General features: G+C 52.0%; 1 protein-coding gene across 4 annotated transcripts in view; it reads right to left on the reverse strand.

The window, feature by feature from the left end:
* Positions 1 to 27,108, reverse strand: part of CTBP2 (C-terminal binding protein 2) — a 167,599-nt gene that overhangs the window by 136,072 nt on the left and 4,419 nt on the right. The window contains exon 1 of one of the 4 annotated variants that reach the window (XM_040254499.1): positions 5,566 to 6,081. The exons of the other annotated variants lie outside the window; for them this stretch is intronic. The gene's annotated coding sequence lies outside the window, so the exon portion shown is untranslated. Of the gene's footprint in view, positions 1 to 5,565; positions 6,082 to 27,108 lie in introns of those variants that run through there. 4 annotated transcript variants of the gene reach the window in all.

The following is a 27,108-nucleotide window of genomic DNA, read 5'->3' on the forward strand; positions in this document are numbered from 1 at the left end:
TCTAGAGGAGACAGGGAAGGTGCAATCTTGGCCTGCCAGGCAGTTCAAGGCCAGAGGGGAGTCTCTGGGCCCAGAGGACAGGCTGTTGGGAGAAGTCCCAGGTCTCGCGGGGACAGGCTGGCTTTCCCCACCGAGCTCAGGCCCTAGCTAGGAGAGGCCTGTGGAACGAGGGCTCTGTGAATGCGGTGCTGGAGTCCACTTGTGGAAGGTGTTTGGGGCCACCAGTTTCATTCCCAGAAGGAAAAGATCAGGGGTGCCTTTCATGACAGCCACACCATGCCAAGTCACTGCAACACTTTTCCGACCCAAGGCTTGCTTCTAAGCTTCTCCGACAACTGCCACCTGGCCGCACCCGTGTTTAGGTGGCTATCACTTGGCAGGTGTGACGCAGGAAGCCCTGCAGGGATGCTCACCCTCAGGGAGGGCCCTGCAACAAGAGAGGGGAGGGTGATGGGATCTCCAGGACTTGGTGATAAATGAACACAGCAGGTGGAGAAGTGAAAGGTATGACGCTGAGGCTGGGGACCTGGAGAAGTGGCCGCCTGCTCACTGAAGCAGAGTATGAGGCAGGGGTTGGTCTGGTGGATGACCAAGTTAATCAACTACCCAAACTCAGCGTTATTAGTTCACACTGTCTGCTTTAACAAATGAACCCAAAATTGAATATCAACTCAACACAATAAAAGCTTACTTCTGTATCACAAAATGATCAGTGTTCCCAATGGGTGGGCAACTCTTCACCTGGTGATTCAAGGGTCCAGGATCCTCACTTCCTCCTCTGGCCTGGCCACACCCGGTTGACAATGCAGGTAAGAAAGACTGGGTAAAGCACAGCTGCTTCCTAACCGCTTCTCCCAGGAAGTGACACCTACTGCCGCCAGGGCTCCACTGCCAACAGCTACCCGGGTCTCCAGGAGTTGCCCAGGCGGCGGTGGGGCAGCCGCCATAGCAGGAAGTCCCCATCACTGGCAAGGAGCACAGATCTCTGGTGGACATCTGATCGTCTCCACCACACTTACAAGTTCCAACTCGATCTCAAGAGAGGCTTATTTTGGAAGCAATATAGGCCTTCAGCTCTCTCTGAACACCATAATCCAGGGCTACCTGACCACTGAACCAAATCTGAAAAGAGACACCAGCAATTCTGGAAATGCATCTATTAACGTCTCTTGTTACCACACAGCTGTGGCATTCACGTGGAAATCTGGTCACAACTCGACTCTCACCAATCAAGTAAAAAGTTAAGCAACTGTCCTTTTATTGGAAAAGGTGTGCAAAATTGGTTTCATGGCCATCAACTCTAAAAATATCATCAAGGCTTAGACTCAGCATTGTTTAATAAGCCTACTAAGAACGGGGGGAAAAATAAATGAATTAAACTATGCCATATTATCAGTTTTTATGACAGAACTCAGTCCCCAAATGTTGAAAACCAATGAAATAACAGTGCTCTTGTTGAAGTCTTCAAGCCAACCTTGTAAAAGAAACACAAGAATTGCAGTTTCACAGAGCCTAGCCCAGGACTTGGGTGACTTGCCAGAGGTCACCCAGGTGGTGAGGGACAGTCGGGTGAGGGGGGTTTCCAACCAGTTTGATTCGGCACCTGGATCTGGGTCAAGATCCCAGCAAGTTTTGAAAACTCTCCAAGGCCAAGTCGAGCTCCCAACATCCTCACATCCGTACAGATTCCACTTCAAATGGCAAATAGAGCACCTTGGGTATAATATTCTTATAAATGCATCCAAATTAAAAAAAAAAAATTCCACTAAAACACGAGTTTTCATCTGCATAACACTTAACCAACTAATTCCACGACATTCAAGTGAGAACAGGTGATGTACTGAAATATCAAAACAAGAATCCGATTTGGTAAACAGTTGAGCACTATTTTCACATCACCCTAACGAATTTGGTTTCAATGAACACAAATCAGCAAACACTCTGCAAATTTTAATGGTATGGTACAAAATGATGCTTTGAATGACAGCCCCAGAGAACAAACTCTTCTCCGCAAGTGACAGATACCACAAGAGGAAAATCAGAAAGGATGAGTTAGTTCAAATCCACTTCTGGCCTTCACTTGACCCTGGGCTTGCTTCTCACACAGAGCTCTTCAGACTGTGAGTGAAGCAGCAAGGAGAGGCGCTCTGGGTCCCTGGATCTTGCTCAAACAGCTAGGCACAATCTGCTACCAGGTGCCTGGTTTTGTTCCAATACCTGTACAGCAGGCGGGTCAGTACCCACAAAAGATGGTGCATAGATTTGGGGTCAAATTCTTGCCCAGAGCAGGCACCTGCCTCTAGCCAGCTCATTATGGCCCTCAGGGTCAAGGGCACTGCTGGGAAATATCTGGATGTTTGGAAAGCGTCTGGGATGGTAGGATACAGGTTAAGGTGGGTCCAGATGCCTCCAGAGCCCTGCTCACATGCCCACCCATCCTCTCATCTGTGTCTCCATCCTGTCATCACTCTGTAACTGGTACCCAAGTTAAATCTTGGCAGTGAGTTTACATCCACTTAGCTTTTAAAAAAGCATGCAATGACCAGGAGACAAGGAAACGCACTGACATCCCCAGAGAATGCAGAGGGCCATCACATTCACCCGAGTCCTGTGTCTTTTTTCATCTGAAAACCAAGGTTGTTGTTTGGAGGCTGTAATTAGAACATATTGGAACACGGTTGTAAACTGTAAGTCACTACAAAAAGAGTGGACTGGTCTTTTGAAATGACATTTCTGCCTCGGTTATAATTAACCAAAATTAAATCACTCGGTTGTCTTTGGGAAGAATTCTGAAGCCTACCTTCAAACCCAAGTGAACCCCACAGCTACGTGGGGACAAGGAAGCACCTCCTTCCTGCCGTATCCTCCCCGAGCCTGACCTGGGGGAACCATGGCTGCTTAACTGAATCCTGAGTCCAACACACACTTCTTGGCCGCAGCCCCAAGACTGATCCAGCTTTCTTTTTTCCACTGTCAATGAAGTTTGCTTTCAAAGACAAAGGCATTTAAGACAACACCTGTATGATGTTAAAGAAACAAAAGACTACAGATGAGATTTTAAAAGCACGTGATCGGAAGGAAAGTGAGCATTCAAAAGCCACATCTTGGGGCTCTCGCTCCTATGGGTGTGAAGACTAAGGGGGCTCCCCAAAACCAGCCCTACGCAGCCCAACTCCTAAACCTGTCACCTCTTTCCAGTCCAACAGCCATGGCATCAAGTAAATATTCCTGCTCCCAACTCATGGGCGAGGGAGCACTGAGGCTTTGAGCCTCACACCAGAGTCCGCAGGAGAAAAAGCAGAGATGGAACCCAAGTGCACCCATGGAAGGCCACCTGGCACCTACAGCAGAGGGCAAGGGGGCAAGAGGACTTCAGCAAAATGAGACTAAGCGTCAGGACAGACCCCCTGCGGCATTCAGGCCCCTCTGCTTTCTGCCGTCTTCTTCACCCATGTGGGCGGAGGGGGCGTCAGAGCATGGTCTGCCAGCTGGTCTGGTCAGTCTCCTCCCCCATCCCACATTAACCACCCAACCCCCGGCAATGGCTTCACCCCAACACTCAGTCCCCCAGGATCTGATGTGTGATTTTTCGACTCTCAGACCCTTTTCTTTCCATAATTCAGAGGCAGCAGCTGAGTGGCATCATGCACAAAGGGTCCTGGGGCACCTCCAACCCACTTGGTCCAGCTAAAGGGACCCTTTCCCAGGTCCAAGTATCACACGTGTGTTTGCTCCCTCCTACCTGGGGGCACCAAAACCCCTCCTCCCCCAGCACCTTCCACAGCAACCCTGCCTCTAAACAAGACAATTCCCTGGAACTCCTCCAGGGTTTCCTTTACTCCCCCTTCAGCACTACCCAGCCCCGCTGGTCCCCTCTCTCCCTCCTGTCCTGGTGACTTCACGACGGTCTTCGTAGGCCAAGAAATCTCACGCAGGGATACTGAACACCCTAGATTCCCGTGAGACATGGCTGAGCGCAGGATTCTTTTCCTACCAAAAAAAACGCACATAGGACCCTCCCCGCCCCACCCTCCCCTAGACTCATACCATTCCTGGGGTTCACACCCCCAACCCAGGCACAGAGCCCAAGGAGGTCCACAGCCCTGAGTCAGGCCCTCCGGCTTTGTTTCCTAGGCAACAGCCACTCTCTCCTTTGCAGCTACACACTGACCATGGCAGGAAGATGCTAGCATTCCTGGAGTTTCTTCAAGGGTGGGAGACGCCCGCTTTCCTTCCGGAGGGGCCCTGAGGCAGATGGGACCCCGGCAGCTAGCTCTCCCCCGGGCACCTGTGTTGCCAAACTGAGGGCACTTTGGCTCCAGGAAAGCCTGGCAAAGGAAACAGCCCCACAGACCCTCACTCGGCGATGGGGAACCAGGCCGCTCTGGCCGGGAGGCAGAGGCTTACCTGTCACCGCTGACACGTGGCTGAGGGGCTGGGCCTCCCAAGAAGCCCCTCTCTGCCCCTGCCTCCAGCGTGTGGGGCAGGGAAGTTAGGAGCTGCCCGAACCTCTGAGGCCCTGCCTTCCAGCCCCTCGGCTTGGAAAGGGCCATGTGGCCTCAGCTGGGCAGGGAAGGGCCTCTCTACCTGACTGCCCATCAGAGCCACCTGGGAGCTTGTTAATCTACCACGCGGGGTTCCACCCCGCAACCAGGGACTGAGAAACTCCGGAGGGGCTGGGCTTGTTTCCAAAGCTTCCCCAGGTGATCTCAGGTCCAGGCAATGATGAAAGGATGGGGGCAAAGGGCGTGATGGCCTCCAAGGGAGAGGGGGGGAGCTGGAAGGAGCCCATAGCCCACCTCCTTCAAGAGGCCTTCCCAGACCTCGGGTGGGTGAACGAGACCCCCAGCGCCCAGGGGTCTGGGCACCCCCAACCCACTTGGTCCAGTTAAAGGGACCCTTTCCCGGGTCCAAGTATCACACATGTGTTTGCTTCCTCCTACCTGGGGGCACCAAAACCCCTCCCCCAGGGCCTTCTACAGCAACCCACTGCCTCTAAAGAAGACAGTTCCCTGGAACTGCTCCAGGGTTTCCTTTACTCCCCACTTCAGCACAACACACTCCGGTATTCTAGCCTGGAGAACCCCCTGGACAGAGGAGCCTGGCAGGCTAGAGTCCCTGGGGCCGCAAGAGTCGGACACAACTTGGCGACTAAACCACCACCACCACCACAGCAGTACCCAGCACGCCTGGTCCCCCTCCCCATCCTGTCCTGGTGAGTTCACGGGGCCACCGCGAGTCTTCCCTTGCCGGCTCACCTGCGCGTCCACTGCCCTCTGGCTACGCGGCCTGCTCCTTGCGGGCCGGACGTGGTCAGGCTGGTTCAGGCCACCAAGCTAGCTAGGGACACTGCCATGCCATCCCCCCAAGGCTCGTTAGCCACGAGAATACAGAAGGCCCACCAGAGAGGAGGTGCCATGGAGGAAGTGGGCAGGAAGGAAGACGAGCCCATTTTCATAGGATTCGTGCCCGGGGCATCTTTCCAAGCCACGCTGCATTAGGTCCAATTGACTCCTGACCCGCCCCCTGCAGCCCCCAGGAGAGCTAAATCCAGCAAACACTTACCACCTGCCCAGGAGCTGAGGAACTCGGATCCCGCGGTCTGTTACAAGACACCCTCCAAAGCGCTGACTATTAGTCCCCCCAAAATAGCATCGCTAGGCCACAGACATACAGAGACAGACACATAAAACACCTTCTCCCAAAATGGCAACAGGGCGTCTCCCGGGCGGTGCTGCCTACAGCCTGGAAGGGGCTCTGACTTCAAATGGGCTGTAGGCAGGGGAAGGGCGGGGGAGCTACAGCTGGGAAGGGTCGGGTCAAACCTTTCTCCACCCAAACCTTCAGCCCTGACATCACCACCAGGAAACGAAATGTTTGTTTTATTACAAGGTCTCAAGTTCCTGCTGCTTCTTTACCTAGAAGCAAAAAATTTTCCACCTGGGTCCTCACACACCAATGTCACCAAAATCACAATTCACCGAAATATCAAAACCACCCACAACTGCAGAGAAGATTAAAATGGGCAAGGGATGAGGAAATTAAGCAGATACAAAGAAAAGTAGAGGAAAAGTTCCGTTTGATCAGAACAGATTTTGCTCTTTTTTACAAAGCGCTATACTGTCTGTAGACCCAGAGTCCCCTCTGGTGCCACAGTGGTGACTGATCTCAGAGCAGGAGGCTGGTTCGGGGGCCTGTGAGGCCTTGCTGACTGTGGTGGGCTCAACTGCCAGCACCCCACACCCACGGTACCCTGCCGGAGCTCAGCCAGCTCTCAAGGATGGGGAACAGCACACACAATATCAAGGGTCAGACTTTATCTTTTAAATGCACAATGTGCTCGAGCCAAAAACAAAACAAAAAGCCTTCCCAAGATGCTTTCCAAATTCCAGAAACACACTGGGCTGGAAAAAAAAAAAAAAAATGGAGCCCTGTTTCCTCTTATTTTTAATCTTACTTTGGCGAGGTTCATAATAAAAGAGAATAACCTATTTATTTGCTTACCTTACTTGGAAAGACAATAAATTGGAAAGGCTTCATAAATCTCGCAGGGAATTCCTTTAAACAAGGACTGTCAGCAAAAATCCGTAAATAACCCTCTGCCAGTCTCCAGCAATCACCTCCACCACACATTCTTTTTCCTTCCTGCTTTTGTACTAATCTTCCAGCAAACAAATCAAATCAAGCACTAAAACGTTTTTATTCTTTATCAAGGTGAGGCTCAGAAAACATCCGGGAGTCCACCGGGACTGTTGACTTACTTAGGTGGCCTCTGAGAACAATCAGATGCAGCAAAGGCCCCCCAGGACAAGATGAAGGAGACCCCTGAACCCCCAAACCCTGCCACACTGCTCTCACCAAGTTACAAAACCCAGGCTGGCAATGGGCTTTTGCACACAGAGCCAGGGACAGACATCAATTTGACCTGGAGCAAAGCTTGAACCTTATGAAACAGGTCCTATCCAGGTGGGGGACAGGCACTCAGGTTTCCTCCACCTTAGCTCACCCTCCGGCCCTTGTAATCCCACTGTTGGAGACCTTCCAGATCCATCCAGGCGGCAGCTGGTCAAGTTCACTCATCCCCATGTTGACCAAGATGAAGAAAGACAGCTCAGAACTTGGAGATGTCCAGAGCAAACCCACAGCTCATCCAGCAGCCTAGGCCTTGTTCCCACCAGGTTGACTTGTGAGGCACCTGATTAAAACGACCTTCAAAAACAGCCAAAGATGGACAGTCTCACGCTGAGGTTTCAAGGACTGTGCTAAAAATAAGCCGAAATAAGAGGCAGAGGGAGGCTCGTGGATAATCAAATGTGTAATCAATTTACATGTCAGGGAAGGATAATTACCATAACCAAAAAGAAAAGTTCTCCAAGCCAAAAGGTTAAGAAAGAAAATTAAATCAGCAAGCCACAACTACCCAACTACCCACATAGAAACAAAAACGTACGTTTTCAGAAAGGACAAGCCTCTTGTGTTCCCGGCAGCTTCCAGAGCCTTGAAATTTCCCTCCAGGACCATGATTCTTGGTCCTGGGTGTGATTCTTGGGTGTGAGACACAAGACTAGCAAAACCCAAGCAACTTGTCAGACTTGTGCACAGCCAGCAATACACGCAGCTGGTTAGCTGTGCAAGGGTTAGTCGCTCGCGGTGTCCGACTCTGTGCGATCACACTGTAGCCTGCCAGACTCCTCTGTCCGTGGAGTTCTCCAGGCAAGAATACTGGAGTGGGTTGCCGTGCCCTCCTCCAAGGGGATCTTCCTGACCCAGGGGTGGAACCCGCGTCTCTTATGTCTCCAGCATTGGCAGGCGGGTTCTTTACCACTAGTACCACCTGGGAAGCTATGCAAAGGAACAGGCTTTTGATACAAATTCCACCAAGATTTCAAAGGGCTGTGTCCCTACAGGCGACAGCTGCGCAGAAAGAACCTCATGTGCTGAAGATCAACCTCCAGATGGAAGGGCGCCTCGGCTGTTTCTATGATGAAGGCACCAAATTCATCTATTCTTATCGTCTCCCCTCCTGGCTCACTCCCCGTGCTCAAGAAAAATTATTATAGACCCACCAAATTAACGTATTTCTTGTGTTTCCAAGTGAAGGCAGAGGCCTTTCTTAAGTGGCACTCTCTGAAATAGTCACTTGACAATTGGCACACCTCAGGCATGACTGCCCGCTGAAGCCAGTTGGGGCCTGGGCACTCAGCAGCGGTTGCCCACTCCCTTCCCTCCAAGACCTCTGTGATTTCAGGACCCATGCAAGTGAAGCAGCTTCCCGCCTTTTACCTATGTTAACCTGGGGAGCTACCCTGCAGAGACAGGAGTGGAGCCCCAGGAGGGCGCAGGGGAGGCACCCCGGGTGCAGAAGGACACGGGCAGGCCCTTGGGCCGCCTAGAACTGCAGTCCTACTGTGCTCCCCAGGACTCAGACAGCCACCGCCTGGGTGGGAAGGTCATGTGTACACAGGACCACCGAAGATGCTTCCAGAGCCCCTCCGGACAGAAACCACTTCCCTGCCGTTTAAATAAAATCCAGCCTTTGACTTTTCCTGTTAATAAATTCCAGTGTTTGGGCAACTTTTCTCCCCTGGGCAAGGATGGGAGGGCAGGGCAGTCTCAGGGTGGTCATGGCAGCTTCTGGACCCCAGAATCTCCCAGCAGCCGGGTCCCCAGGCTGGGAGGACTCGGGTCTCCCAATGGGCTGGCAGTGTCGTGTCCCGCCCCCTCCCCCACCGCAAGGAAGAACCCTCAAGAGTGTGGAAGCCACCCAGGGACAAGCAGTTCAAAATGCTATTTCAAACAGCTCTTGTCCCATTGGGGCACCAACCTTTCAGCGACTAACCCCAGGCTCCAAACTCTTTGCATCAGGAAGCTCCCCAAATCTTCTAAGCATGTGGTCACGTCTCTGCTGCACTCACGGCATGCGTGTCAGCTCACGGACGACCACCCCACAGAGGCCAAGGATGCTTAGATGGGGAATCTCAGGCCAGGAATCAAGGTCAGGGGGCATCTGAGCTCATAGGCATCAGGTCTGCTAACAGTGAATGCAGGCGAAACGCACTGGGAGTCACTCCGCCCGGTGAGCCCTCTCCCTGCGCTGAGCGCTGGGGCGCCGGGCACAAACCGCAAGCCCTGAAGAGACAGCTCCAGCAACAACCCAAACACTAATAAGTGCAGTGATCCCCACTTAACAATTTCAAAAATTCAAAGACTCATTTCATAAAATTTTCCCCAAGTGAACAGACACAGAGTATTTTAAGACTATGAAGAGTGAGCTGGCGGTGGCTTCCTTCCCAAAGTGCAACAGAGACCACTCACAAGCACATCCTCTGGGCGCAGAGGCGCCGGCCTTCATCATATACCTCCTCCTGAGAGAAAGCAGGGTCCCCTGTGACACACAGGAGCTGGCAAAGGTGGCAGTGGGACCCAGGACTCCGGCTCCAGGGGGGGACGCCAACCCAGGTGACCCACCGCTGACCCTCCCACAGGAAAGGGCGCTGATCCCTGCTGGCTGCCCGCCAACCAGCCTTCTCGACCACAGACTGGGGGGCTGGCCTCTACACCTGCGGGAAGCTGGGCTAGGCTGTGAGGGATGCCCTGTGCCCCTACAGGCACAGGGACCAGCCTGGGCATGCAGGAACCCGAGAGCAAACACTGCCTGGCTCTCTGCTCAGCCACTTCCACACTGAGAGAACAGGAAGGAGCCAGCGACCCATGGTCACTCCCAGGCCCTCTGGACCTGGAGCTGGCAGCTGTGGTGGGCAGAGGCGGCACCTGTCCCCAGGCACCTTCCAAGAGGGGCTGGCAGAACCCAGGGAGGAAGGCGAGCAGCTGTTGTGTGTGTGTGTCCCTGGAAAATCCAGGGACAATGGCCGGAGGTGTACCTAGGTCCGAGGTGTGGGTGTGGTATTGCCCGCTTGGAGGAGGAGGGGGCATCTTAGGGGGCCGGGGGAATTAATGGAGCAGGTAAAGTTTCCAACCACAGAGTCTGCGCAGCCTGGGCCAACTTCCTTCAGTGGCCTTCATTTCCTTGAGTGTTCCTCCCTGCGGCGACACGGTGGGACCCACTCAGGCAAGTCTGTCTGCTGAGCCTGGAGGGTCCCCCTGAGCCGGCGGGACCCTCAGACATGACAGACATCCGAGAAAACCCTGGCACCTCACATGAGCACCCAGGTACTTCCCCACACTTCCCAGGCTGGCCTTGCTAGTGTCAAAGAGGGACAAACTGCAGCGGTGGTGGGTGGGGTGAGGGAGGGCGGAACCACAAGGAGCTCCTGGGACCTCCCTTGGTGACCAAACTGGTCTGCAACCACATGGCTTTTGCACAGCGTTGGACAAAACATGCAGAATTGCACGCTGAAAGGGTGAATTTTACTGTACAGAAAGTATATCTATATAGCATTCTTAAAAAGTTGATCCCGGGACTTCCCGGTGGTTAAGTGGTTAAGACTCTGAACTCCCGGGGCATGGATTCAATCCCTGGTGGGGGAACTAAGATCCCACAAGCCACGCTGTGCAGCCAAAATAAAAATAAGTAAATAAAATAAAGGGCTTTTCAGGTGGCGCAGTGGTAAAGAATCCGCCTGCCAATGAAGGAGATGTAAGAGACTCGGGTTCGATCCCCTGGAGAAAGAAATGGCAACTCGCTCTAGTGCTCTTGCCTGGAGAATCCCATGGACAGAGGAGCCTGGCAGGCTACAGTCCGTGGGGTCGCAAAGAGCCAGGTACGACCGAGTACAGCACAGCAATGAAAAGATAAAATGCCGGGTCTGGCGGCGGTAAATCTGGCCCTCTCTCTTGGCCTCCCCAGCCCCACCGACTGCCCCACACTTTATACTCTTTACTCCAACAAAGAGAGAATGAGAAAAATGATAAAAACAATAAAGCCCACACTGGAGAGAACTCAGGGTGCAACGTTGAGGGTTTGTCATGCATTAACACATTGAGTCCTCACACACACCAGAGGTGGATATGAAGAAAGCCCACCCACCGCAAGGACACAAGGAGGTAGGGACCTTCCCCAGGCCTGCAGCTGAGCCCCAGGGTCGCCAGGATGGGAGGTGGACGTCTGTAGGTTCCATACTCAAAGTGTTAGTCACTCAGTCATGCCCCTATGACTCTTTGCAACCCCATGGACTGTGTAGCCCACCAGACTCCTCTGTCCATGGGATTTTTTCAGAGAAGAAGACTGGAGTGGGTTGCCATTTCCTTCTCTAGGGGATGTCCCCGACCCAAGGATCAAACCTGGGTCTCCCACACGGCAGGCAGACTCTTGACCATCTGCGTCACCAGAGCCACACAACAGAGCACTTCCTCAGGCCAGGAGAACACCCCCGCGGCCCCGGCCTGGAGAGGACCCACCCTCCACCCCTGCGCTCGGGATGCACCCTGCCCCCATCCCAGCTCTCTGAACGTCAGAGTAAATCCTCCTTGCTCTTGCTTGCAGCCCTGGCATTGGTCACACAGTAGGAGCTCTATTTGCTGAAGAAGCAGATCTTTGTTCAACAGGCAATTTTCAGAAGAAGCGAATGCATCTCAATGTCACAGCATCAATTTCCACAAATCAATCCCAATTGAGCTACCTTAGCATACGCTGTAAAAATTTTAAACCCTATGCATAAAATATTATACATCCATTTTTATTTGATCTACTAAGTTATAAAGCTTTCCTCAATCTCTTAAAGGTGGTTTTCCCAGTACTGCATAACTGCTTAATTGGGAAGTGTACAAAACATAATTACGCTGCCTAACACTACAACATTGCTTATGGGAATATCTCTGTTCATGCATTCTGCTTTATTTTGTATTTAATCTCTATTAAGATGTCTATAGGAAAATAGATAGGTATGCTAGTCTTCATAAACACCATAAATCATAAAGTCATCTCCTTGCTAACCCGGGTCCAAAAGCAGCCCCCAAAGAGACGACTGAGGCCCGAAAGGCTCCCACTTCTCATATTTAAGCACAGTTGGTAAGCTTTCAACGTGTGGCCCACTTAGCTCTGTGCCACTTTGCCAGGTAAGGGCGACAGTAATGGCTATTATTTCTCTCACAGAAAGTGGCTTGGCCTGAAAGTCAAAAAATACCCCAAACTGCCCCCCAGAAATCAGTTACTCAAACCAGAAAGGGCAAATTCTTTCCCGTACCCAAGACCACAGTTGCCAACCTCATATCAAGAGGCAGGTGGAGACCCCTTAAATCCTCGGTGGACACTGCACATGACCTTTCAAGCTCACTCTTCAGCTGGCACAGGGCATGTGCCACAGGTTCCTCCAGACCTCAACACGGGGGTACCACCCTGCACGTTTCTCTGCCTTGGAATGTGTACACACACACACCCCATCCCTAGAACTATCTGAACACAGCCATTCTCTAAGCAGCCTGGTGTTGGAAAAAAAGAACCAGTTCAGATTCTGCGCCATCGTTTATTAACTGTGAGCCCATCCCTGTATTGGGAAAGTCTCACCACCTCCTACTGAGGTCATCACTAAAACAAAACAAGCAAGTGTATGATAAGGTGTTCCTAAAAAGGGACCTACAAGTGTATGATAAGGTGTTCCTACAAAGCTGTCCTCGATACAGCAACATAAGCGATCAGCCTCACTGAAGCTAATTAATAAATTCTATATTGATTCAATACTAATCAATATACTAATCAATAAATTTGCCAAGGTAAAAAAGGATTTGCCACAAAATGTGTTTATCTGCATTTCTGAAACAGAAAAGTGTCATCCCCAAATCTGCTTGGCAACATGGATGAAATAACGCACAAGTGAGATTAAAAAGTTGAGGCAGACTTCACTCGCCCACGTGGTGAGGTGGAGTGCCTCCTGCTGACCTCTGCCTTCAAAAACTGTCACCAACTCCACTGCACCCGTCCTCAGCCTGCATATACAGACTGTCAAAGTGCGCTCCACTGCCAGCACAGCTCATACCTTACTAAAACGTAATTTGTAAAAACAATTTCTCTCTTACCACTAGCCTATGACGCTCAGAGCAGCCTCCTCCCCGTGAGCACTGCTGACTGGTCAGAAGAGACAGTTAAATGTCAAGCGCATCGGAACGAAGACCCAGCTCCAGCACACACAATTTCCCTCAAGTCCCTCGGAATATTGAGTGCTGGTTGAGGGGGTAGAACCCCCACTTAAGCCAAAAAAAAAAAGAGAGACTGGGTCAGGCAGAAATCCAGATTTCCACTTTGAGATCTATTCATTCAGATGGGGAAGAGTATTCAAATATAAAATCCTTCAATCATTGGTCACGCCAAATGTTCAAAAACTAGACTCAAGTTGTGTGGGTGTGTGTCGGGGGTGTGGTTTGTTTTTAAAGAAAGATGGTCTGCATGCAGTTGGCAGACTCCGAGTGGCTGTGCTGAGAACCCCCTCCCGGCAGTTCTCAGTCCAGATGTTCCTGAGGTGGAGCCCCAGGAGACTAACTCCCAGCCAAGGGTGCTGGGGGCTCCACCCGCTCCAGAGGCCACCCTCTCAGGGCACCTCGGCAGCCAGCAGCCCTCCCTGGGGACTGTGGGTCACTCATGTGAAAACCACCAAGCCCACAGCCAGCTTCTTGCCACAGAATGTGCGCCCAGCTCACCTGCTCCTTTCTGATAAAACAGGGCACAGAGGACTCCTCCCTATTCCTGTGTGTGTGTGCACGCGCGCACGTGCTTGTGTACTTAGTAGCTCAGTCGTGTCCGACTCTCTGCGACCCCATGGTCTGTAGCCTGTGAGGCTCCCCTGTCCATGGACTTCTCCAGGCAAGAATACTGGAGTGGGAAGCCATTCCCTTCTCCAGGGGATCTTCTGGACCCAGGGATCGAACCCGGGTTTCCTGCACTGCAGGCGAATTCTTTTGGTCTGAGCCACCAGGGGAAGACCCCAATCCCAACTCTCTGTTCTAGATGAAACAAGACACAGTGTGCAGAGGAGGGGCGGGGCAGGGGCAGGACACTTACTCAGTTACCTAAGAACCACCAAATCTGCAGATATTACCACTCTTTTCCTCCATCACCAATGCAAACAACAAGACTATCAAACAGCTCACGTTCGAACCCTTCCCACCTGCATCAGCCTTCCTTGCTGTGCACATTTGCAAACGTGGCAACAGGGCATTCTGGCCCCTGACCCGTGAAATGCCCTTGCATTCCACCACTGGCTGCCTCCCAAGGGCATTTGCAAGGATCATCTCGCCTTACAAGTGACGTTTCTTTTAACAGTATGAATTAAGCCAGAAGAAACTGCTGGTCCGTGAAATGGCCAGCTACCCTGAAGGTGACGATCGGTCTCTTCCACAGACTCCGGAAGGACACGGTCCCTAACCCCAGTCCCCCGCCCCCAACTGTTTCTCGCTCACTTGACCCAATGGGGCAGCTGGGAGCAGCGGCACAGTCGGGGGTAGGGTAACAGGGCCACACCCAACGTGCGCCTGGCCCCTGGGGCAGCCAGCCCATGTCTAGGAGTGGGCGACCGCCCCGTGAGGAGATGATTTCCTGGCCCAGATGGGGACCCATGAACACCCACGGCACATTGGACACCCAGCTGGACCAAGGCGGGTCACCGGCACTGCTGCTGACCAAGTGCCCACCACGTGCCAGGAAGACAAACCCAACACGTGGTTCTCTGGGTAGCGAGTTCACTGCTGCTGCGCTCCAGGTGCTGGGACGCTCCTACCCCAGCAGGAGGAAGGGTGCACGTGAAGGCAGATGTGTGCGGAGAAGGGGACAGGGAGAGGGCCTCGTCCCAGACGAGCCCCGGACGTGGCGGGTCAGGCGCTCCCCCGCCGTGCTTTTTCCTCATCTGGGAAGAAGAGCCAAGCACCATCACCAGCAGACCCCCACAGCCCAGGGCGCTGCCTGCTCCCCGGCAGAGGAGGTGCAGTACCCAACCACTCACCCGTTCTTCCTTCTCTGGGAAGGGAAAGCAGGTCTTAAATAGAAAGCAAATATTTTACTGGGCATCCCTCAGGGGGATTCCACCATCTAAAAACAACCTCCTGAACGGTTCATCGCTTAGGCCTCAGGAATCACTCCCTACCCAAGCCAGCCTCCCGCCAGCCCTCCCTGCCCTGTTTAGGTCGGTTTGTTTTTTTTTTTTTTGGTATATAGTTTCATTTTTTATTTATTTTTTACTGAAGGATAATTGCTTTACAGAATTTTGCTGTTTTCTGTCAACTCTCAACATGAATCAGCCATAGGTATACATATATCCCCTCCCTTTTGAAGCTCCCTCACATCTCCCTCCCCACCCCACCCCTCTAGGTTGATAGAAAACCCCTGTTTGAGTTTCCTGAGCCTTACAGCAAATTCCCACTGTAGGGCAGTATTTTTTTAAGAACAGCAGGACCTGGAACTCTCACCCCAAACACTCCTTCCTGGGCCCCGCCCCCTTCACCTTCTGGTTCCCCCAACTCTGGGAGACTCATTCACCTCTTTGGTGCAAAGGATCAAGTCTCCCTCCACTAGAGGACCCATTCCCCTAGGACAGGACCCACCCACCATCTTGCCTAGCAAGATCTCACCTGTCTCCTACCCTACACAGCCAAAGCAATCAAGCCCCAGGGAGCCTTCTCAGATGTCCCCTGAAGGCAACCCCTCCCCTTCCAGTGCCTCCATCAAGATTCCCTGACCTCTTTCCAGGAATGCAAAAGGAAATCTGCTCCTCAGGGCACACAGCACCTTAGTTAGGTCCCATGGACTGCAGCACACCAGGCTTCCCTGTCCATCACCAACTCTCAGAGTTTACTCAAACTCATGTCCATTGAGTCAGTGATGCAATCCAACCATCTCATTCTCTGTCGTCCCCTTCTCCTGCCTTCAATCTTTCCCAGCATCAGGGTCTTTTCCAACGAGTCGGTTCTTCGCATCAGGTGGCCAAAGTATTGGAGTTTCAGCTTCAGCATCAGTCCTTCCAATGAATATCAGGATTGATTTCCTTTAGGATGGACTGGTTGGATCTCCTTGCAGTCCAAGGGACTTTTGAGAGTCTTCTCCAACACCACACTTCAAAAGCATCAATTGCTCAGGGCAAGAGCAACTAATTTACTTCTCTGTTTATTTTGTATTTATAAATTTAACAAGGTGGCACAGTGGGAAAGAATCTGCCTGCAATGCAGGAGAGGCAAGAGATTCAGGTTCCATCCCTGGGTGGGGAAGATCCCTCTGGAAGAGGAAACAGCTACCCACTCCAGTATCCTTGCCTGGAAAATCCAAGGACAGAGGAGCCCGGCTGGCTACAGTCCATGGGGTTGCAAAAGAGTCAACTGATTGATCGAGCACACACACGGGGCGCGTTAGGACAAAATGTGTGTGGAAGTAAAGTAGATGGTGATTCTTGAAAAACTGAAAATTGGATTTCGCTGGTGGCTCAGCGCTAAAGAATCCACCTGACAGAGCAAGAGACTTTGGTCTGGAAGATCCCCAGCGCCTGGTTGTTAGTGGAGCAAGAGACTTTGGTCTGGAAGATCCCCAGCGCCTGGTTGTTAGTGGAGCAAGAGACTTTGGTCTGGAAGATCCCCAGCGCCTTGTTGTTAGTGGAGCACAGGGTGGGGTCAGTGCAGGGACCACTTTTTGATCATGCCTGTAGCTTGGAGAAGGAAATGGCAACCCACTCCAGTATTCTTGCCAGGAGAATCCCATGGACAGAGGAGCCTGGTGGGCTACAGGCCATGGGATCACAAAAGAATCAAACATGACTTAGCAACTCCACAACATCAGGCCTGATCTAAGCACTTTATTCCAGTTGAGGTATTTCAAATCCTAAAAGATGATGCTGTGAAAGTGTTGCACTCAGTATGCCAGCAAATTTGGAAAACTCAGCAGTAGCCACAGGACTGGAAAAGATCAGTTTTCAATTCAATCCCAAAGAAAGGCAATGCCAAAGAATGTTCAAACTACCGCACAATTGCACTCATTTCACACGCTAGAAAAGCCAGGCTTCAATAGTACGTGAACCATGAACTTCCAGATGTTCAAGTTGGATTTAGAAAAAGGAGAGGAAGCAGCGATCAAATTGCCAGCATCCACTGGATCATCGAAAAAGCAAGAGAGTTCCAGAAAAACATCTACTTCTGCTTGACTGACTATGTCAAAGCCTTTGTCTGTGTGGATCACAACAAACCATGGAAAACTCTTCAAGAGATGGGAATACCAGACCACCTGACCTCCCTCCTGAGAAATCTGTATGTATGCAGGTCAAGAAGCGACAGTTAGAACTGGACATAGAACAAAAGATTGGTTCCAAATCAGGACAGGAGTACGTCAAAGCTGTTTATTGTCACCCTGCTTATTTAACTTATATGTAGAGTACATCATGAGAAACGCTGGGCTGGATGATACACAAGCTGGAATCAAGATTGCTGGGAGAAATATCAATAACCTCAGATATGCAGATGACACCCTTACAGCAGAAAAGTGAAGCAGCACTAAAGAGCCACTTGATGAAAGTGAAAGAGGAGAAGGAAAAAGTTGGCTTAAAACTCAGCATTCAGAAAACTAAGGTCATGGCATCCGGCCCCATCACTTCATGGCAAATAGGTGGGGGAACAATGTAAACAGTGACAGACTTTATTTTGGGGGGCTCCAAAATCACTGTAGACGGTAACTGCGGCCAAGAAATTAAAAGACGCTTGCTCCTTGGAAGAAAAGTTATGACCAACCTAGACAGCATATTAAAAAGCAGAGATATTACTTTGCTAACAAAAATCCTTCTAGTCAAAGCTATGGTTTTTCCAGTAGTAACGTAGGGATGTGAGAGCTGGACTGTGAAGAAAGCTGAGTACTGAAGAATTGATGCTTTTGAACTGTGGTATTAGAGAAGACTCGAGAGTCTCTTGGACTGCAAGGAGATCCAACCAGTCCATCCTAAAGGAAATCAGTCCTGAATATTCATTGGAAGGACTGATGTCGAAGCTGAAACTGCAAATACTTTGGCCACCTGATGTGAAGAACTGACTCCTTGGGAAAGACCCTGATGCTGAACAAGACTGAAGGCAGGAGGAGGAGATGACAGAGGATGAGATGGTTGGATGGCATCACAGACTCAATGGGTAAGCTCCAGGAATTGGTGATGGACAGGGGAGCCTGGCATGCTGCAGTCCATGGGTTCTCAAAGAGTCAGACACAACTGAGCAACTGAACTGAACTGAAGCGCTTTATAAATATGACCTCATCAGACCCTCGCAGCCCACCCTATTCTTACCCTTGCTTCAGATTCAGCAACACAGCCCTTTGCAAGGGCTCAGGAAATTCCAAATGCACTCACAGGTCGGATGTCATCCCTCCTTTTTTTTTTGATGCTTTCTAGAACAGTCTGTCACATCTGATGCCTCCTCCCCTGCTGGTGCTGATGGGTGTTAATGTTGAAGCAGTGCCCTTCCTCCCTCAGCCCAGCCCCAATCCTGGGAAAGGAGGCCTTTTGGTGGGACCTCTCCCATGCCATCAGAGAAAGAGTGCCCAGGTAACACTGAGATCCACCCAGTGCTCCATAGTGGGCTTCCGGGGTGGCCCAGAGAAAAGCTTTTGGATCCAAGCCTGGAGCCGGATGTGCCAAGTAATCACCAGGTTGTAAAACTCTCAGCTACAAGCATTGTCAAAAAGTGGTCCCTGCCCTGACCCTGCCCTGCTCTCCACTAACAGGGGCACCCAGACCCGACTCCCATCGGTCAGTCACTCCCCCTCCAAGACCTCAGCCCACCCACTGCTGCTCAAGAGGACGAAATAAATTAGGAAAAAATCCTTTAATCTCCCCTGCAGAGAAACCTTTCCAAGAACCAGAGTTATACTTGCAACGTACATTTCAAGTGGTTCTGCTGAGCTACAAGTGGTGTCTATGCTCTCGGGCCATCTGAGAGGCACATCAAGAGCACAACCCAGACAACTGTTAGTCACAACCCCTCTCCCTTCCTGCCCCTGGGACACGGGGAGACTCAAATAAGGCAAGCTCACAATTATCGCAAAGAAAACTCAAACCACTTTGAGCCGCTTCCTCTGCCCACTACTTGGGGGAGTACATCTGGCCAGTTTTAGGGAAGGAAAAAAAATCACCCACTGTTCAAAGCCCTCCTTAAATATCCAGGAAGACATTACAGATAGAATTCCAATGTTAATTCTAAAATCTCCTGGCTTTTGTCAGATGAAGCCACATTCTAAATCCCAGGCTTAGTTGAGAAATGAGAAGAAAGGATGTTTGAGTGTAGAGGAAAAAAAAACCCAAAAACTCAGCCCTGAGCAAAAAGCAGCAAACATTTTGGAGGAAGGGGGGAGAATAAACAGAACTCTGCACAAGGCGGAGAAAAACTGGGTCTTGGGAAACCTGGTGTACTCACCAACATGGGCGCGTGGAAACTGATCCGATTTCCCTTGCTCTGCGCTAGAGGGCCTAGCTCAGGGGCCTTTCTGCAGATCCAGGGGTCCCTAAACCTGGGGCAGGACAACGATAAAACACCTGAAGACCCAAAAGATGTTCTGGGGCCATCCGCAAATCTGGCTCTCGACTGGCCCGGGCTGACAAAACTATGAGAGCCACCAGAACATTCCTGCAGAGAAGGCGATGGCACCCCACTCCAGTACTCTTGCCTGGAAAATCCCATGGACGGAGGAGCCTGGTGGGCTGCAGTCCATGGGGTCGTGAAGAGTCGGACAGGACTGAGCGACTTCCCTTTCACTTCTCACTTTCATGCATTGGAGAAGGAAATGGCAACCCACTCCAGTGTTCTTGCCTGGAGAGTCCCAGGGACCAGGGAGCCTGGTGGGCTACCGTCTATGGGGTCGCAGAGTTGGACACGACTGAAGCGACTTAGCAGCTGCAGCAGAACATTCCTGTGTTTAGTTGCCCTAAGATCCAGCCACATCCACCCTCCAGGCTGAACTACCCCAAGGAAGCAGCTTCTCCACTGAGCACTGCAGAGGCCTAAGAGGTGGTGAGTTGGCCCAAGGCTGATCCCCGCACGGCTGCAGCCCGCCACGCACCCTCCCTTTCCCATGGGGAAAGCAGAATGGAGAACTTGTTCGAAAACTGCAGGGGGGGTGGGGGGCTTAGACAGAATCACGGGGCATAATCAAGACCCAAGCTGGCACTGAGCCACCACACTGGGGCTAACCAGATGAACTGGTAAAAAGAACCCACCCCGAGCTGCCCTCAACCCTCTGGGAACAGGCAGAACCCAAAGTTTGAAACAGGCAGTCTTTAGCATCCCTGACCACCACCCCACCCCACCCCCCGCCCACCCTACTAGAGCCCTGGGGCATCAGCAAAGAATTCAGGGATCTATTTCCCAAGCACACACGTGTCTGCAAGCACACACGTGTTCAACTAAAGGAAGAGAGGCGTAGCAGGGCAGGAAGATAATCTCATAATTAAAGGAAAGCCTGTTTTTCAGGAAAATCTCCATCTCGTGGGGACCTTACCCTAAAGGAAGCCAAGGTCAGTCAGAGCGCTCCCACATCACCTGCTCCGGGTGCCTTTCAGGTGAGTTAATCACTCAAGGCAGGGCCAGTCTCCAGATTTCAGGACACACCCAACTTTGTGCCATTCCCTTTCAACTCTCTGATAGCCTCTGTGAAAAGAAAGCTGCTCCTTTTGTTCGGGAGTATTCATTCAAATTCCTTTCCAAGGCCAACACAAATGCAGGGCAACAACCCAAAGGAGGTTTACCCAGTGGAATCAAGTTTCTGGCCAGTTTTTACAGGAGCAGTACAAACAAGACTATTCCGATTAGGTGAAATCCTCACCATCCCCCTGGTCTCTTCTCCCAGATTCCCCCACAATGAACACAGGGGTTCACTCCCACTGGAAGACGTGCATAATGAATCCAGCAGGAAAGAGGGAACAGCCAGAAGGAGGGAGGGGAGTGCCCCAACCACGCCAGCCCCTCCCCCAAGCAAGAGGAACCTGCTGGGAAGGAGATCACTCAACCAGACCACAGACTTGTAAATCTGAGCCTTACCTACTGGTAGAAAAGGTACCTGGCCACTAAATCCAATTTTACCACCAAAAACCCCAAACACTGAAAGCTATCCACATAATCTCAGGGCCAGTGTGTGTGCATGCTCATGCACACACATGCGTGTTTGGGGGAGGGCTGCCCTTCAGCGACATCCCCCAGAAAGAGAAAAGGGAAAAGGGGATCAGGAGGACAGAAGGGGTCAGACGTGGGGAGCACAGCAAAGCCACCCCCAAAAGCACCCGAGTCCCAAATCAAAAGCCAGAAGTCTCAATCACAGAAAAACCAGAGCCAGGTGGAGCTGGCTTCTGGCCCTCTAGTGGCTTAACCTCCCACCCCCGACTCTGCTTCTTGATTGGTGAAACAGTGACACCACTTCTGCCTGGGAGAGGCCGGACCAAAGGCACTGTGCCCAGCCCTCAGGGTCCTTCTGGTGTCTGGTCATTGCCCCGACAGTGAGTCTTTGGTCCAGAGGGGGAACTCTTCCCCCAACCCCTGCACCCAACGGGGACCGTCTACTGAGCCTCAGGCTTCTGCTCAGCAGCCATGCTGTTCATTAACTCAGAAAGCGGAGTGAATTTAAAACAGGCCTGGTCCAGGAAACCATCTAGAATCCCTTCGTTGGCATTAGATCGTGAGATCCCGACAAAAGACCACTAATCAAAGACGGAAATTAAAACAAGCCAGACTTCTCATAGCCCCATGTGATCTGGAAGGCAACTCTGGGCCTGAGAAAGATCATTGTTTCGAAGAAGCCATCTGAACCCTGGGGAGAAAGTACCAGATGTGGGGCAAGCCTTAATGCTCACCTCCCCTCCGCTCTCAGGGCGGCGGGAAGAGCCCCTCCACCAGGGGGCTGGTCCTCATCTCCAGGAGCTTCCCACCTGGAGGGCGGGAGCACGCCCTGTTCCCGACACCTCACCCACCTTGTTGTGAAGGTTCAATGCAAACACTGGCCAAGGGTCTTAGTGAGAGTGAAAAAGATACTAAATAGAGGCTCAATAAAGGGTAGTCCGCAGTGTTATCACAAAAACAGAACAACGACTTAAACAGCCTGCAAGCAGTACTTGGGTACCAAGTTAAGCCTGCGGGGCGAGAGAGCGCCAAACAGAGAAATTCCTCCTCCAAGGAGAAGGGTGCAGAAAGGAAAAGTCATCCCGGATCTTCACTTACTGGCCGCAGCCTCTGGTCACATGGCCCATCCGGCTCCCAGCCTGGAGAAGCCTGCAAAGGCCCGGGAGCCCTCGGAGCTACGGCCGCGCTCTGCGCAGTTCAAGCGAAATACCCCGGATTTGAAGGTGGCGGCGGAAACCGCGGCCTCCACACCGCCCCAGGGACAGGATGCCGAGCCGGCCAGGCCCCGGCCAGGCATGGGACCGTCTACCAGCTAGTTGCATCTGAGCCACCATCGTGCAATGGACGAACCTCCCTGTCCGGCGGGGGGTGGCGGGCGGGACCACACACGACTTCAGCTCTAAGGTCCCCAGAGCCTGCGATCGTCGAGGGGGGTTGGCTGGGGCACGGTCTAGCGGGATACCTGCTTCTGCTCCGAGCCTCGCTCGCGGGGCAGGGGCCCACCTCGGTGTCCTGCGTCCTCTCCCGGCTCCTTCCAGGTACCGGCCGGGGAGGGGGGGAGCGGGGGCTCGGAAGGACGCGGGACAGCCCGCGGGTGGGCGGCCGCGAAGGGGAGGGACCCCGCACGGGGCTGCGGGAGGGAGGAGGAGGAAGTGGGCACTGCAGGGGGAAGGGCCATCTCCGAGGCCTCTCGACGGCGGCCCCGCAGCGGGAAGCGGCTCCCTATCTACAAGTGAAAGGGCAAAGCGCCGGGGGAGGGGCGCTTCCGGCAGAGTCGGGGGGCCGCGCTGTGGATGGGATGGGGTGGGGGTGGAGCTGGCAGGTACACCAGATAGCCGAGGGCCCCCCCGGGGGCAGGGAAGGATCGCCGGGGCGAGGCCGCAGGCAGGCGCTCTTCGGAGGCGGAGCCTCCAGGTAATCCAGTCTGGACGGGAGGGAAGGAGCCGCCGGGTCCGCGGGCCCCCGGCGGTCAGGAGGACCTCACCTTCGGGGCTGGGGTCCCAGAAGCCCCGAACCCCAGACGCCAGGAGACCCCGTCCTTCCAGCAGGGCCCAGCACCCCCTCTGGCGGGGCACGTTCGGGGCGGGGCAGCCGCAGGCCACGCCCCCTCCAGGTAGCGCGCGGCCAGGTAGGGCGGGTTTGCCTTCACCCAGGCCTCAGCGTTGTCCTCCCCCGCAGCACAAGGTCGAGCAGGGGCCCGGAAGTCGCCCTGCGGTCAGTCTGGGCGGGACGATGGGGTTCCCGGGCGCCCGGGGCCCCCAAACGCCAGCTACGGAAACAGGAGGCCTCTTTATTACTTGGCAGAGGCAATTCAACATTTCTTCCTCGCATAAAATAGGAATTGCTCTATTTACCTAGCCCGCAGGAGCGTCGTGAAGATTAATGACTGTGAAATGTTCTTAAGATCAAAACATTCTGAGATTTTACTTGTAGGCACTTATATGTCCATATTGCTATCTGCACGGCAAAATATACTCTTTATTGATTGCCCCCCTGGACTGACTTCTAGCCCACAACCAGAAAGCGCTGAGGAAATGGAATCAGGTACATCACTGTGTCCTCCCCGTACCTGGATACGGGGCAGAAACCATGGCACCCACACTGGGCCTCTGGCTTCATCCAGGCCCCAAGGGCGGCTGGAGGAATCAGCCAGCATCGCAGCCCACACAGTTCACTGTCTGAAGAGAAGCTGAAGAGAAACTTGTCAGAACGTTTATCACACCTCCAGGAAGAAACTGCAGCATCCCTACCCCTCAGTTCCTTAGCAGGGGCCCCCAAGCGTGGGCTGCCCCTGGGGGTGGGGGCGGTCTCTGCTGGTTGGAAAGCCTCTGACCCACGCAGGGGCCCAGTGGTCAGTCAAGTTCAGCCAGTGCTAGGAGCCCACACAGCCCATCTGGCCTGGCAGCTCCCACAGCAAGGCCTCCTTGGTGTCACTAGCTCTCTGTCCCTCCCAGCAAAGCATGCCCGTGTGACCAGGTGAGGCCGCTCCACTTCAGTCCCCTCTACCATCCCTGGAAGGGGCTTTCAGAGCTCCAAGCCCACCCCTTTCCCTTCACCCCCTCCCCCATCCCTACCCTCCCATCCCACTACCCCTTGCTCCCTGCTGGCCCTGGCTGCCCTCCAGGTGGGCAGACCCGGAAGGTGCAACACCCTACGGGCTCCTCACCATCCAAATGGGTGTGCAGCCCACATGGGCCTGAACAAGCAGACTTTGTTTGCACTTCTGGACCCACCGCACTAAACACATCCATCAGCCAAAGAATCAAGTCCCGGCCGGGGTTCCTTCAGCAGGAAAACTGCACACAAGGCTCCCTGGCCTCTACCCACGACAGCCAAAGAAATTCACCTGCAGCTCCTCCCGCCCCCTACCCCCATCCCTCCACACAGACTCACATACCTGGGGCCACTACAAACAACACAATCACTTCCAGGTTGGATGCAGGGCATTTTCATCCATCAAGCTTTATAAATTGCCATGCTTGGGGAATCAGGCTGGAGGAGCTGACCTCTATGATCTCGGTCTCCTGTTCTTTCCAAAGAAACTTCCTGGGATTCCATGACTCCATAATGAAGTTTTTGTTCGTCCTGTGCTGAAGGCCAGATTTCAGGCATGGCTGGAGTAGAGCAGTGAGTTTAAAACCCCGTGGCCAGCCTGGGCGCTGCAGAGAAACCTACACATTCCCCATGTGACGAACTCTATTCAAAGGCCCTTCCAAGATTCTGCCACAACCTGGGCTGGGATGAGACACAGAAACATGGCCAAGACTTCAAACCAATCGTCAAGCCAATTAATAGTGTCTCAAGTCATAACTAAGGATTTACTTTAATGCTAAAAGCACCTTTCTGAGCACTTTTGAGAGGGAGGGAAAGTAACAATGTAAAGTTTTGTTGTTGTTGGGTTTTCAACCTTACAAGCCCAAAGGATTTTAAGAATCACACGGTTCTGTTGAAAAGCACCGCCTCCCCCCATCCCAAGACATGTTTGGACTCTGAGTCAACAACACCCAAAGGCAGGCTGCCCACCAAGTTCAAGCAACAACAGCTATCTGGGATTAACATCCCCTAAATACCATCCGATCCTCCCGGGGATAATGAAGGCTCTATTACTACCCAGGAGCGAAGTGAAAGGAAAAGCATCCCTTACACGAATCCATGAGTAAGAAAGAGCCCAAGTGTCTTATCACTGTTGTGACTATTAAGCCAACCTTAAGCAACCATCTGTTACATTTTGTTACAGAAACAGTTAAAGCAGATCATTTCTAAAACATTCACTCAAGGAAGAACCAGGCTAGATACAGGTGGAAAGTCAACTGGCCCCCAAAGTTGTAACCAAAGCACCTCACTCCAATCAGAACGGGCATCAATCAGGCCTCAACAAGGAGCCAGGGCTACACTGACCCCAGTTCTGGGAGGGGTGAAAAAGAAGGTTAACAGGAGTGCCCACCCCTGTAGCAAGAGTTTTGGCCCCACTTAGGAACCTCAGCTCTCGTGTGCAAGCAGGAAGCTTGGTGAATGGAGGAAGATGCAACTCAGAGGAACGTCTCCAGAAATAGCAGCACCTGTGCAGCAAAATACAAAAATCCAACAAATACTCATTTTCACTGCACTTTCGCTAACATCACCAACAAACCCCAAATGACTTTAATGTGAGGGAAATAATAAAAATAAACACCACTGCTTCCTGTGACTTCAGATGCCTCGATTTCTGGTAAGGGTTGAGTATGATTTCTGAAAATTGCATTCCAGGGAGACAAAAAGTTTGCTTCGTGTACACTTTCTTTGAAGAACCCTGTTATCTGCCTTCAGAATCTTGCCTCCAAAAAAGTAGATCACTGAGAAAAGAAAGCACACAAAGTTCCCTGGCAGTCCAGAAAAGACCACCTTCTAAGAAAAAGTCTGGAAAGGGAGCAGGCCAGCGGCTGGGCAAAGACGGATGACTGCGAGTCTGGTTCCCACCCCGTCTGCAGCTCCTCAAGTTTCTGTGCTCTCGAGCAGTTAGAGAATGAAGCTGCCCCTTGGCTCCCATTGTCAACATTCCACACAAACAATGGCCTGGCCCGCTCACTATTGTACATTCTGTATTCATCTGCGAATCCCGGTTTTTAGCACAACGTGCAAAGCCCTTCTTTTCACTGGTGCAGTCCTGAAGGCCCAAGTGTAGCTGTAATTTCGGCTGGAAACACTAAGATGCTAAGAGCAAACTACACATGAAGCTGAGACGTTAATTTGTCCAGATTATTAGAGTCACACTGATGGCATTTGGATACTGCTGTCCATTAAATCATGATCAAAAGAAAGGCTGAACACCTTAAAAATGGTTCTGAAGTTTTTAGCAATTATTAAGTATAATTTTCCAAACCCAGAAATAGGTATGTTTAAAAAAAAGAAAAAAATCCCTTTCATGAGTCTTTGATACATATTCCATCAAACACACACTTGAACAAAAATTAACTTCAAAAGATTAGGTGAGGGTGAGGGGGTGGGGAGTTTTATATTTTTCCTTCTTTCCCAGAACTCTGTAACTTTAACTGTAGCAGCGTAAATTAGGACATGCTTACCAGCTGGAAAGGAGAAAACTGATACTGCCCAGGCAGTATAGCCTCTGAGAGCATATCCATTCCAGCATTTTCATGTGCCTGCTAAAAGTCTGCAGTAGGGGAAGTCCACACAAGCATTCCTTAGCTAGCGAATCGCCCAGGAGAACAAGGAGCAGCGTTTCAATACGCGGTGTTAAGTATGAGTACCTCTATTTGAAGGGTCAAGCAAACTGCATTCCCGTTTTTTTAATTACTACGAAAATGTGTTCCACCCGCTGTAATTGAACTATCAGCCAGGCGGTGGAAGTACTACCGGAATTGTGCTCTGCTGAACAGATAAAATTTCCTTTCCCAATCATGGCCTATATGAACATATATTTGTGGCCAATATCAGGAACACGAGACACCTGGACTGCTGCTTTTCGCAGATAGAAAGATTATTCACAGAGGGACCCAGGCTTGTATTCACATGTGTTATGGTGACAGCCCTTCTATATCGAAATGACAGGGGTAAAAAATGACAACTGGGGTGGCCGTTCTACGGTTGCTGTAAACGCTTTAC

The sequence above is a fragment of the Oryx dammah genome, unplaced genomic scaffold, assembly GCF_014754425.2.
Source record: "Oryx dammah isolate SB20612 unplaced genomic scaffold, SCBI_Odam_1.1 HiC_scaffold_14, whole genome shotgun sequence".
NCBI lineage: Eukaryota > Metazoa > Chordata > Mammalia > Artiodactyla > Bovidae > Oryx > Oryx dammah.